The sequence below is a fragment of the Microcebus murinus genome, chromosome 2, assembly GCF_040939455.1.
Source record: "Microcebus murinus isolate Inina chromosome 2, M.murinus_Inina_mat1.0, whole genome shotgun sequence".
Taxonomy (NCBI): Eukaryota; Metazoa; Chordata; class Mammalia; order Primates; family Cheirogaleidae; genus Microcebus; species Microcebus murinus.
The window spans coordinates 8176931-8190416 of NC_134105.1; the positions used below are offsets into that span (position 1 = coordinate 8176931).

The window sequence follows — 13486 nt, forward strand, 5'->3', positions numbered from 1 at the left end:
TGACATTTGAGCAAAGATCTGAAAGAGGTGTGAGTACCTGGAAGCAGGTGCTCCTGGCAGATGGGATGGCAGGTGTAAGGACCCTGGCAGAGATCGAGGAATGTCAAGGTAGGGAGTGAACAAGGAGGAAGAAGTAGGAAGGGCGGGCGGAGAGGTGCTCTGGGTTGAGATATGGAGATCACTTGGGACTTTGCAGACTAGTGAAAGGAGCTTGGCTTTTCTTATGGGAGAAATGGGAAGCTGTGAGAAGGCTTTGCATGGAGAATTGCCTTGACTGACATACAAGTTCAAAGCCCCCTCTGGCTGCTGTGTTGACGATGGACCATAAGAATTAGAGGACAGAGGCAGGGAGTCCAGTCCAGTGTGGCCATGACTTGGACTCCAGCACAGGGAGACGGGACAAGAGTCAGGATATATTTTGAGGACAGCGCTCACAGGATTTGCTGATGATTGAATGTTGGGTTGTGAGAACAAGAGAAGAGTTGATGCTGACCACAAGGGTGTCCACCCTGAGTGGTCCTAGGATGGCCATTGACTGAGACGGTAGAGACTTGGGAGGGGCACGTGTTGGGTGGTGGGGAAGACCAGTGATTTGGTTTGATAACGTTCCCTCTCTACCTTTGCTTTTTTCATTTCGAGGAGTCTAGATCTGACCCAGCCTCTATACAGTCTTAAAATTACTAGGCTTGCGTCTCTACTTGTAAGTCATTTCTGCCAGGAAGCTTTCACCAATCCTCCCCCAAACTGGGTTGGGTGCTTCCCTGTGCTCTGAGCTCATGGTGCTGTTACTGCCACAGTGGGCAGGGCAGGGACACACTGGTCCGGCTCTGCCCTGGCTGACCAAGACCACCGATGAACACCGTCCATCCCTGCTGGGAGGATGGGTGCTTGCCATTAGTTCATTGGCATTCCTGCCTGCGTGACACAGAGGCACTTTCCTTTCTCACCCTGAAATTTTCTAATTCAATGTTTAACACAAGAATGAAGCGATGAACAACCCCCACTAGTGTTTCTGAGTCACGTGATGACTTTCTTCTGCTTTCCCCCAGCCTTTTTCCTTATTTCAAGCCCCTTTTGTGCAAAGGCGTGTGCACACATGGAGAGTGACATTGGGTCCTGATTAAAGTGAAACTTACAGGTCCCTCTTTTTAATGAGTAAAAATAACCAGGCACTGAAAATAAAAGATAGATTTATCTTTGTTTTAAGAGTTTAAAAATCTCCTGGGAACTTCAGTGCATGACTGCAATAAATGACTGTAAATTTTCCCGAGCACAAATCAGTATCTTAAGGTGACGAACTGCTGGCTTGAGTGACAGATTACATTTAATATTGAAGTGACAGTTAAAATAGCATCCTCCTCATTTGCCATTTTTCCAAGTTGGGGCTTCAAGGGGAATAGCTAAGGAGACAAGAAACATTCATCATCTGTGATTTTTCACTCCCTTTCAAAGGCTAATATTGCTGTTGTGCTCAAAGAAAAAAGCCCTGCAAAAATATACATTTTAAATATGCATTTGGCTTAAAGTAGCTAAAAGTAAAGTCCCTATCACCTTCCATGAAAACCTTCATGTGGGATTCTGTCATTGCAGCATGGCATCTTTGCTGATAAAGAGATGCCATATTTTCAGTGTCTTCAAGTGGCCTTCTTGTTTTTGCGTGTGACCCAATTTTCCTGCTCCATAAAGCCCTTTCAGAAGCCTTTTAAGATTAAGCATAATGCAGACTTGGGGCTTGTTAATAGAAGTAGAATGTCAAGGTGCCTGTGCTACCAGACCCACAGGAAGGTCAGGCTGCCTTCCCCGGGGTGCATGTAGTCCTAGGGCAATTGGAGAGGAAGGACCCTGAGGAATCGGAGGGTCACACAGGGACCTTAAAGGAGGCCTTGAAACCTTTCTGTGTGAAACACGGATGAGCATGATGGGGTATTTCACAGAGGACTTAAAATGGGGACTGGGAGCTGTTTTCAGACACCTGAAGAATTTCACAAAGGAAGTGTTTTGTTCTGTGCGTCACAGCAGAAGGCAGAGTAAGAAACAGCCGGGCAAAGAGCCAGGGGAAGTAGGCTGAGATCTTGGTCTTTGCACCACCAGACAGACCTGTGTCCAAATCCCAACTTTACTGTTCCATTCTTTCACTCAGCAGCTCTTCGTTGAGGGCCTATTATGAGCCAGGCACATTTTTAGGCATGGGCAAGACCATGGACACAAGATGGAGAGGGTCCCTGTCCCCACGGGGCTTACATCTTAGTGGGGAAACCAGAAACAAACCCATGTTCAGATACTTACAAGGTTGCACAGTGATTAAAACAGACAAAAGTGGATGTGCAGGGTGGAAGGGACTAGAGTCTAGTTCATGGTGCTCAGAGGCTGCTCTACAAGAGCCACATTTGGGCTGAGACCTGAGTGACGAAGGAGGCAGGTGTGGGGGCAGAGTCGCGGTCCAGGCTGAGGCAGAGCCTGTGCAAAGACACTGTGGTAGGAACAAGCCTGGCAGTGTGTTCAAAGAAGAGAAAGGAGGGCCAAGTCAGTGACAGAGCTGCGATTCCAACCTGGCTCCATCAGAGTCCAAACTCTTAACCACAGAGCTGAGGGACCAGAGGGCATGTTCCTGTAGAGTGGTCAGAAGTTTCATCGCTTGGGTTTCAGGGGAAGGTCAGATTTCCGCAAACTAGCAACCTGGGGCTCTAAAAACGTGCAGCATCTGGGATTCTTCTGGAAGGGCTTTCCCATGTTGTTAAGCAACATGGGTGGAGGATGATCCCATTGTCTTACTTCCTTCTGCTGGGTCCTGCTGGGTCATGGATTATGACGATGACGACGACGATGATGATGGTGGTGACAACTGCAACCATAGTAACAGCTTTGTCTGAGAACTTGCTGTATACCTGTCACTCTGTGTAGCATCTCCTTGAATCCTGACAAGTTGGGAACTATTTCTCTTTTCCTTTTGTTCTGATGACACCGAGGCTTAGAAAGAGTAAGTGACTTGCCCAAGGTCACATGGAGTCAGTATTGCTTTTGGAACCATGCTTCTCGCTAGTTTTCTGAACTGCAAATCGGGAAGGAACGAGTTTGAAAGCAGAATTTAGAAACTCACCATACCCAGGACACCGTTGTCTGTACTATGTGTGGCTAGCCTAATAAAAAAAATAGAAAACACAGTGTTGTGGTTTTGAATAAAATATTCATCCTGCAAGGCTCTGCATGGTGGTGAAGGTCATGGCCATATTTGAGGGAGGGGTGACATTCCAGGTAGGAGAATTCTTCAAAGTGAGCTAAGCATCACCCTCTAATAAAATATTATAATCTTTAATTTTTGAATGGGTAGATGCCTTGGGGTAAAAAAATGCTCCATTTAAGAAAATCTTTCTTTTTTTCCCCCCTGATATCTAATTTTGGAGAAAGAGCTCTAATGGGATAGATTCTGATCCTTGCTCTGCCCCCAAACTAGCTGCGGATTGGAGAGATTTCTCCCCCTGCACATTAGCTTTCTGGTTTGTAAAACAGATTTTAGAAGCCAGCGCTGAGCCAGCTGGTGACCGAGGTCTCGCTCCGCTTCAAGGCTCTTTGATTCTAACATGGGGTTGGGCCCCCTGGACCCGGGAGCGGCACCTGTGAGGCACCTGCCCGTGTTTTGTCTTGAACGCCTTTGTCTTGATTTAATCCGGTTGAAAATTCAGGCTGCCGCCGTACCCTGCGCATCCACCGGGGAGTGAGGTTGACTCCCACTGTGCTTGCTCTCTTTATCTTCATGGCTGTGTTCTGGCTTCCAGGGAAAGATGGATTGTCCGGGAGGCACACTGCAGCTCAGAAGCCTGCAGCCATCCATCATCGCGACACCTTCTTCATGGGCAGAATGACTTTGGTGATGCTCACGTCAATGTCAGCCCGGGGCTCTGGTGCCGGCTGTGGGCCTAACGTCTGTGGGCACTTTGAGCAGCTACTAAAGATCTACTTGGGGTTAATAAAAGGGATAGTATGAATGGCATAAAATAGGCAGACCAACTGGGGAGAAACTAGCGAGTCCACAGGAGGGTTGGCATAGGAGAGGGATGGGGGCTGGGAAGTCTGGTGTTTTGGGGAGAAGATCCGATGCGAGGAAGGGAGAGGATTAAACTGACAGGTAGAATTTACTAGGCACCTGCTAGGACCAGACCTTGTGCTAAACGCTTTGCATGGACCATTTTCATTAGGTTCTCAGAGCACCCCCCTGAAATAAGTATTATTGTCATGTCCATTTGATATTTGGGGAAGTCGAGGCACTGAGTGTTTGAGTCACTTCCCCAGGGGCACAATCTTAGTGGGTTGGAGCTGGGATTTGAACTCAGGCAATCTGACTTTGGAGCTTAACGCTTAACCATTCATTGCCCTCTGTTGGTCCCTCTTCTCTCCCTTCCTATATATTAGTACAAATCCACGCTCCTTGCCATGCGTCTTTGCTCTGCATCTCAGCGGGAGAGACAGAAAGTCCTGCCCTTCCCCCTGCCATTTGATGTTGGACTTGGTCATATGATTTGATTTGGCCAATGAAAAGTTGGTGGATAGGATTCAAACAGAGGCTTTAAACGTGCTGGTATGATTTAGCTCAAAGTCTCACATTTCTGCTGTGTGAGAAGAGCATGCCCTGGAGAAGCTGCTTCTCTGTGTGGTAGACCTGAACCCAGCCTGCAGCCCAAAGCCAAACCAGTCCACAGCAACATGGTACAGTCTACCTGGGGTCCACAGGTGAGAAATAAATGCTTCTCGTAAGCCATCGGGTTTGGGTGTCGTTACCTAGCCTTACTGCAGCAATAGCCACCTGACACAATGGGATCTGCTAAGCCATTTCTCCCCGTTCTTCCCTTCCTCTTGCCCGCTCTTCCATGGAGCACCTGCTTTGTGACAGTTACTGTGCTAGGTTTGGGGAAAACATAGACACAGTCCCTGTCCCTGTGGATCCCAGTCTTGTGGAGGTGTTTATGGATAGGTAGGAAAACTAAAGTACTACACTTGAAACACAGGCAAAGTGCTAGAGTCATTGGAGGTTTTACTGAGGTGGTAACATCTGGCCTAGGTTTTGCAGCATTCCTGGGAGTTTTCCAGAACTGATATTCTAGAGCAAAGTGCCAGATTTAATCTCTGCTTTTCTAGTCATCTCATAATAGTCACTCCATTGTGGACCGGAAAGAGAAAACTCTGATGGTCCTTAGGAGATCCTAGACTGACCCCTCTTGGCCAGCCAAGAAAACTCCCACAGATCTGCCCTTCAAGGCCTTGGAGGTCCCGGGTTGTAGACTTTCAGGGACTTTTTCCTCCCCTGCACAGCCTGTCTTACTTGTCTGGACTTGAGTGAAGCAATAAGCTGCTCCAGGTTCCAATAAAACCCTGTAGTGTGGGCATCTAGTCTTCCCCTGATTAAATAATGAAGAGCCATTCATCTCCTTTCATGCTAGAAGAATTCAATTTTGCCAATTAATGTTAGTGAATTGCAAAATCTAAGGAAATGATAGTTTCTGCAAAATAAAAGCAGTTACCATATTTTTATTACACAACCGTAATGGTCCAAGTACACGGCTATGATTTGATTTGTAAACCATAAACACAAATTAGTAATTCTCCCTCCAAATAGCAGTGCAGCTTCCCTGACGTGTTTTAATTGCTGTGTTTTGTGGTGCAGGAAAACCTGGCCGGGTGTGACTGAAGCAAATTGCTTCTTTGGGAACTGCCAATGTTTTCAGCCAGAGGGGCGTGTGTTTTCTTGTGTGCACATGTGTGTGTGCACAGACACGTACCTTTTTCTTGAAAGGTGCTGAGTTGAGGCTTAGCATTGCAGACTCAGGGAAGATTAAGCCAAAAGCACTCATGCATTATGACAGTGTCTTGACTTCCCCATTATCAAGACTAATGAGAAAAGATCAAGGGCGTGGATAATCAAAAACAGGGACAATCCCCAATGACTGTCATTTGTGGGTGTGTGTGTGTTTGGCCCCTGGCAATTCTTCTATAAGGCTTAGACTGAGCTATTTCAGAACCAAAAGTCAGGATGCAAATGTCCCACAATTAAATCTTCTGATTGGTAAATGTATTTGCATGAAACGCCTTATAAAAAGTATGCAGTTTAAGTTTTATGTTTAATAACTCAGCTATACAGGAAAAGGAATAAGGTTATTAAGTAGTTTACCTTCACTTATATAACCTAGGCACAATTCTCAGCTCATTAAACATATTAAATTCATGAATTCTCATGTCATCACCATGAGATAGGCATTATTTTTATTCCCATTTTAAAGATGAGGAAATGGAGGCCCAGAGCGGAAGAGCTAGTTGCCCATAGCAACACAGGTATTAATAGTAAACAGGAGAGCCAGGACTCAAACCCAGGCAGTCTGGCTCTGGGTCTGACTCACAATCACCAGTAAAATGGGTTTGTTGATAAATGTTTGCTATCTGGACTCTTCCAAAATCCGGGAAGGATGATACTGTACATATATATTTTTGGTCCTCTTTGAATCTTTTTCTTATGAAAGTATCATTTGATAATTTTCTAAAATGATTCCAAAATTGAAAGTTTATTAAAAAATAGTCACTGAGAAAAGGTATCGAGGCTTTATTTAGATTTTAGCAGCTTTTCCATTAATGTCTTCTTTCTGTTTCAAGGTCCCATTTAGGACCCCACATTGCATTTTTTTTTTCCTCATTAAAAAATATCCACCAAGTCTGGCAGGGTCTGGTACAAAGTCAGTGCTCATTCATTTGTTGACAAATGTTTACTGAACCTGTGCTTTGTGCCTGGCTCAGTCCTAGATGCTGTGGGCACAGCCGTGGAGAGAACAGACCCAAATCCTGCCCTCATGACAGGCTAATGTTTGTTGAAGGATCACTTTAATGGTGAGAATAATAGGTAATCATTCACTGAGTACTTGCTATGTGGCAGGTGCTGTGCTTATTTGATTGATATTGTGACCCAGTGGGGTTCAGAAAGGTGGAGTAACGTTCCTAAGCCACATGCCTGGTTAGTGGCCGATTAGATGATCTAACCCAGGTCTGAATTCTTCTAAGGCTGATGCCCTTACCACTGTGTGGGAATGAAGGAATGGATGGATGAATCCTTAAAGAAGACCAGCAGAGGCCAAAGATGTGGTTTTATACAGTCTGCAGGGGAAATGAGTCCAAAGTAAAATTACCAAGAATATCTCTCCACCTTTGGATAAATGGGGAATAGCTGTACCAATCCTTTTTAATAACAGGCATTTCTCTCCTTGGTAACTAGTATAGAGTAGATGCATAACAGAGAAGGAACAGCCATGAATTATTGCTGGGCTCACAGAAGCAAAAGCAACTGTTGCCTCTCTGCCAGATAAATTGTGACAAAGTATAAAGGGAGGCTGAGTTGTCTCAAGGACAGAGCAAGCCTCAGATTTTCTGTGAACCACCACTGGGGTGATGAGAGGAGCCCTCACCTTGAGATTTCACTCCCTACACAAGCTTCTGGAAAGGGCTGTCTACAAAAGGCAGCTGTGAGAAAGATAAGCCTGCAACACAGCTGGTGGCAAATCCTTACCTATAAATTTAATGTCAATTGTGCTGTTGCCAAAGTCTGTGAAATTCCTGCGAGTGGAACAAATGAACGCGGGTGGTAGACGCTGCTGGAAAACCTCCCGCAATGGTACCCAGGAGATGAGATTGGTAGTGAGCACGTCTCCTCTCTCTCAGTCTTACTTCCCAGGCATGTCACGTGACTGTGACCTTGGCTTGCTGTTTTTCTCCCTCTTTGCCTGCTGAAATCATTTCTATACTTTAAGACCCAATGCTGGAAGCAGTTGCACTGTTCTCCCAATTGCTATATTTACTCCTTGGGCAAGACTCACTCTGTCTCCTTGGGTCATGTTTCCTTGACCATCTTCTCTGAGTGACTGAGAGCTCTTTGAAGGTGGGAACTGGGTCTTGCTCATCATTCTAGTCCCTAAACTAAACACAGGGGTGCCCTTTGCAAATGCTAGCCGAGTGTTTTCACTTTGAGATGAAATGGCATTGAATTAGCGTAGTAATAAGCCTTCAGTACCTTATGTGTGCTAGACCTATACATATATTCCATTATTTAATCCTCCCAATGAGTTGAACTATTTTTGTTCTCATTTTCTGATGCAGAAAGTGAGGCTCAGAAAAATGCAAGAGATTTGAGCAAGCTGTCACAGCTGGGAAGGCTGGAAACTGAGATTCAAACCCAGGTAGTCCGGCAACAGAGCTTGTGCTCTTGACTGCTGTCCTGTGCTGCTATTAGTCTACTTAAGAGAACTTTGGGTGTTGTCTAAGATACTGGCCTTGGGTAATGCCATGTGATGGCTCAGAACTGAGGGAGCGAGGTGTGAAGGGGTCAGGGAGCTGGTGCACTGATCTCCCACTCACTGATGGGAAGTTAGATTTCTAACAGACAGTGCTAGCGCTAGCATGTAAGCCCCAACACGTGTAGTTGGCTCTTGAATTAAGAAAACCCATGATAAAAATATTAGAGTTTACAGCATGGGATAGTAGAAGGAACACAAACTTTAGAGTTAGGTTTGAATTTAGCAGCCAACCATGACACTACTGACTGAAGCTTTGGGCATGCCACTTTGCACCCCAGAACCCCAATTTCCCCATCTGTAGGATGGGGATGATAATTACTTGTACATCTTTTTCAAAGTCTTAAAAAGGGAATAACATTATATATGTTTGTGTATAAAATCAGATAAATTGATATGTATATCAGAAAAATAGAATATATATACTAAAATATATATATTATCTGATATGTATATATCTTCCTGGTATATATATGTAATATGCAGTGTGGGATAGACACTATATATTCTAGTTTTATGATTATATAAACATATCAGATAATGTATCATAGAAGTAGAATCCATTAAAAATCAATCAGTGACAGCGCTAAACCTGAAAAATACTGTAACTGAAATTAGTTCAATATATGGGTTGGACACAGCAGAAAAGAGATTGAGTGAACTGAAAAATTAATAGGAAAAAACACGTGTAGTCCCTCGTATGTGATTGGGGTTGAAAAAATTTTTGCCGCGACTCTTAATGGGAGCTTATTTGTGTTCAGTTCAGTTTTTTAAAAATGCAAATGAGTTGTTGCAAAGATAGAATTCATTTGGAATACCTGATGAATGTGAATTTTATTTATACCTAAAAGTTCTGAAATTCATCTATGATATTAAGTGAGAACATTCTGCATGTAGTAGTCAACTGCTACTATGTTGGGAAGATGGGGCTCTTTTAGGCCTTCTCACACACCCTTTCAGATGCTTCCCCTCCCCTTTATCAAGCATTTATTATTTCCTGTGTGCTGGAGATGAATAGGGAACAGCTCAGGGAGTCTTTGGTCCTCAACACATGGTCACCCACGGTTGGACAGGTCTCCTCTCTGCTTACCTCTCACATTGGTAGCCCCAAATCTGGGCAAATTAAGTCAGGGACAGTGATTTTCTTGGCAAGTGCTTAAGTAAAGCAAATGGAATTTGTATATTTTTTCCCAGGAAGCATCCTTTCCTGGGGACTCTGTATTTTGGAGTTTTGGCAGCAAATGGCACTTTAGGACAAGTGCAGCTGTGTTTCAGATTTTCTTTCCAGCAATGGAAGAGAAACTTGTTGCAGATAAATGTCCCTAATGAGAACAACTAGGAAAACTGGCCCCAAATAAAAACAAACAAAACTTACTGTCACTACCACCACCAACAACAACCAAATGTGTTTGAGAACATCAAAGAGTTACCAAGGCAGCCAGCAATTAGGGAACCAGAGTCCTGGGGGAAGAAAAACATCACTGGACTAATGACGTCAGTCCAATATTCCGCTGTGTTGCCCCCTTAAAGCAGTTGACAGCTGTAAGCTGCATGAAACTGAGAGTTAAGATGTTGAACAGAAATCAGTTGTCAAAAGACAGGGAAGCAAAGCAGAAATTTTGGGTCTCATGGGTCTTGGCAGACAATGTGGAAATCAGGGTCTGTCAAGAGGACAGTCCCCGGTATTAATATTAATAATTCTAGATAGTATCCTGGAATGGCTATATTTTAGGAGTTAGAGTGAATTGAAAATACAGCAGCCTTCAGAAAAGATTGAGTCCCAGCTCCAAATTCCTGAGTCCTCAACGGGATTCAGGTGATTTGCCTCCACTGTACCCCAAAGCAAAACAAGTCCTCTCTGGAGGAAGATGTAATTCACCAGAGCCTCAAATTCTTTCTATACTTGTTCATTCACAGTCGCTGGCATCCAGTACAAAATCCCAGGCACCCTAGGAAACAGGACCAAAATAACCAAAACCAAGGCAAAGACTTGGAGTTATTTAGACATGGATATTAAAATAATTGTGATTAATATGCTTAATAAAATAGAAGAAAAGATGGATAATTTTATCGAAGAACTAGACTCTATTGAAAAATAAGATGATAGCTCTAGAACCGAAAAATACTTTAGCTGACATTATTAACTCAATATATGGGTTTAACAACCAATTAGACACAGCAGAAAAGAGGATTAGCAACCTGGAAGACCAACAGGTAATACACACATCAAAGCATGAAGAGAAAAAAGTGATAGAAAATACAGAAAAGAGGGTAAGAGGCATATAGTACATGTTGAAAAGATCTAATATGTGTAATTGAAGTTATAGAATGAGAAGAAAGACAACAGGAACAATATTTGAAGAGAGATAGTGGTCAAGAATTTTTCAAAACTGATGATCATCAAGCCATAGACACAAGAAATTCTTCAAACCCCAAGTACAGTAAGTACAAAGAGGACTGTCATAGGCACATCATCATAAAAGTTTTTTTTTCTCTTGAGACAGAGTCTTGCTTGGTTGCTGAGGCTAGAGTGCTGTGGCATCGTCATAGCTCACAGCAACCTCAAACTCCTAGGCTCAAGCGATTTTCCTGCCTCAGCCTCCTGAGTAGCTTGGACTACAGGCCCACACCACTATGCCTGGCTAATTTTTCTATTTTTAGTAGAGATGGCGTCTTGCTCTTGCTCAGGGATGGTCTCAAACTCCTGAGCTCAAGTGATCTTCCCACCCCAGTCTCTCAGAGAGCTAGGATTACAGGTATGAGCCACTGTGCCCAGCCCATCATAAAACTTAAGAAAACCAGAAACAAAGAGAAGGTCAGAAGAAATAAGATGTTGTCTTCAAAAGAGCAAGACAGATAGCAGACTTCCCTAATGATCTAATGAAAACCAGAAGACAGTGGAATATCATCTTTAAAGCATGGATAGAAGATACTAGCCACCTAGAATTCCATATCTAGAGAAAATCATCTTAAAACACAAAGGTTAAATAAAGGTGTTTTCAGGCAAACAAAAAATCTAGAAAGTTTGTTGTCAGTAGACCATACTAAAAGAAATCCTACCAAAGGGAGTTCTTGGGTAGAAGAAAACATGTTCCCAGAAGGAAGAACAGAAATGCAGGAAGGGTCCAAGACCAATAAAAGGTAATCATTGACAAATCTAAGTATTTATTGATTTTATAAAACAAATAATATATGTAAACACAAGTAACCCAATCGAAAAGAAGCCTATATGGTGCATAGAAGAAGATATATAAATGGCTAATAAGCATGTGAAAAGATACTCAACATCATTAGTACTTCAGGAAGTACAAATTAAAATCACAATGATATATTCTTTCACGTTAACAAGAATGGCTATAACAAATAAGACAGATAATAACAAATGTTGACAAGGATATGGAGAAATGGGAACCTCATATATTACCAGTCAGAATGTAAAGTGGTGCAGCCACTTTGTAAAACAGTTTGGTAGTTACGTAAAAAGTTAAAGATAAAACCATCACACAACCCAGCAATTCCACTTCTAGCTATGTACCCGAGAGAAATAAAAAACACATGTCCACCCACAGACTTTCATGCAGATGCTTTTAGCAGCATTGTTCATAACAGCCAGAAAGTGGAAATAACCTAAATGTCCATATACCACAGACAAAATGTGGTATATTATGCATAGAATACTATTCAGCAATAAAAAGAATAAACTTACACATGTTACATCATGGAAGAACTTCAAGAATATCATGCTTAAGTGAAAGAAGTCACACACAAAAGACCACCTATTGTGATTCCGCTTACATGAAATGTTCAGAAAAGGGAAGTTTATAGACACAGAAAGTAGGTTAGTGGTTGCCTGGGGCTAGAAATGAGAATGAACATTAACTGTAAATGGACATGAGAGATTTTATTGTGGGATTAAAAAGCTATAAAACTAATTTATGGTGATAGTTGCACCACTTGGCAAAATTTACTAAACATCATTGACTTGTACACTTGAGATGGGTGAATTTTATGATAAAGAAAATATAGTCCAAGAAGGTTGTTTAAAATATATGTAGAACTAAAATATATAACACAAAGGCAGGTGAAAGTAAAGAAATTTAGTGTTATAAATTCCTTGAGTTGTCCACAAAGCGGTAAAAGTAGTGATTTATATTAGACTCTAATAAGCCAAGAATGTGTGTCATTATTTCTATGGTAACCACTAATAGAAAGGTGAAAAATGTGTAATTAAAAAGCTTGTAGAGGGCTAATTATAATAAAATGTACTTGATTAATCCATAAGAAGGCAAGAAAAGATAGAATAAGCAAGATAAAACAGTTTGACAAATAGAAAACAAATAATAAGATAGTTGACATAAACCCAGTTGTATCAATGGTAACATTGCATCTGTAAATGGATTAGATATTCCAATTAATAGACAAAGAAGAAAAAAATCCAACACTATGGTCTTATAAGAGACATAGCTCACATAAGAGATACAGGAAGATTGGCAGTAAAAGGATATAAAAGATATACCATGTAAACACTAACCAAAAGAAAGCTGGTGTTGTTTTAACATAAGGCAAAGTAGACCTTGAGGTTAAAGACATTCCTAGATATAAGGAGAAACATTTCATAGCAATAACAACAACAGGCTCAGTCCACCTGAAAGATATAATATATACGATATAAATAAAACTCATACACATCTGCTAACATCACCTCATAATATGTGTAGCAGTAAATGATGTAATTAAGAGTATATGTATCCACGGTCATTGTGGGAGATTTTAACACAGCTGTTCTTCAGGGAGATGATTTTTTTTAAAAACAATATTTTCCCTCAGTCTGTGTGTATGGGGTGTGTGTGTGAGTGAGGGAAAAGAGAGAGAGGAACAGGGAGAGACACAGACTACATTTAAACCTAGAGAGAGAGGGAGGGAGAGGTCTTCAGTAGGCTTTTTATGGACCTGGTGGCTGGTAGGTGGGGTGACCGGGGCCCCTGGAAACCTGAATGCTGGTTCTGGCCCAGGCCCCTGAGTTAGGGGGAAGAGGCAGTGGTGTGGCCCACGGACAACATCTCAGATGCTCCTGTGCTTGTTTCGCTCCTCTCTGCCCAAGCCCCCGTCGCGTGACTCTGGCGGAAGTGCGGTGGCAGGTCTCGGGTGTTTGCAGGAAAGGCCCC

At 42.5% G+C, this 13486-nt stretch overlaps 1 protein-coding gene across 2 annotated transcripts in view; it reads left to right on the forward strand.

Moving 5' to 3' along the window:
• KAZN (kazrin, periplakin interacting protein) overlaps window positions 1-13486 on the forward strand; it is a 1045723-nt gene that overhangs the window by 59068 nt on the left and 973169 nt on the right. The gene's annotated exons all lie outside the window — the stretch shown is intronic.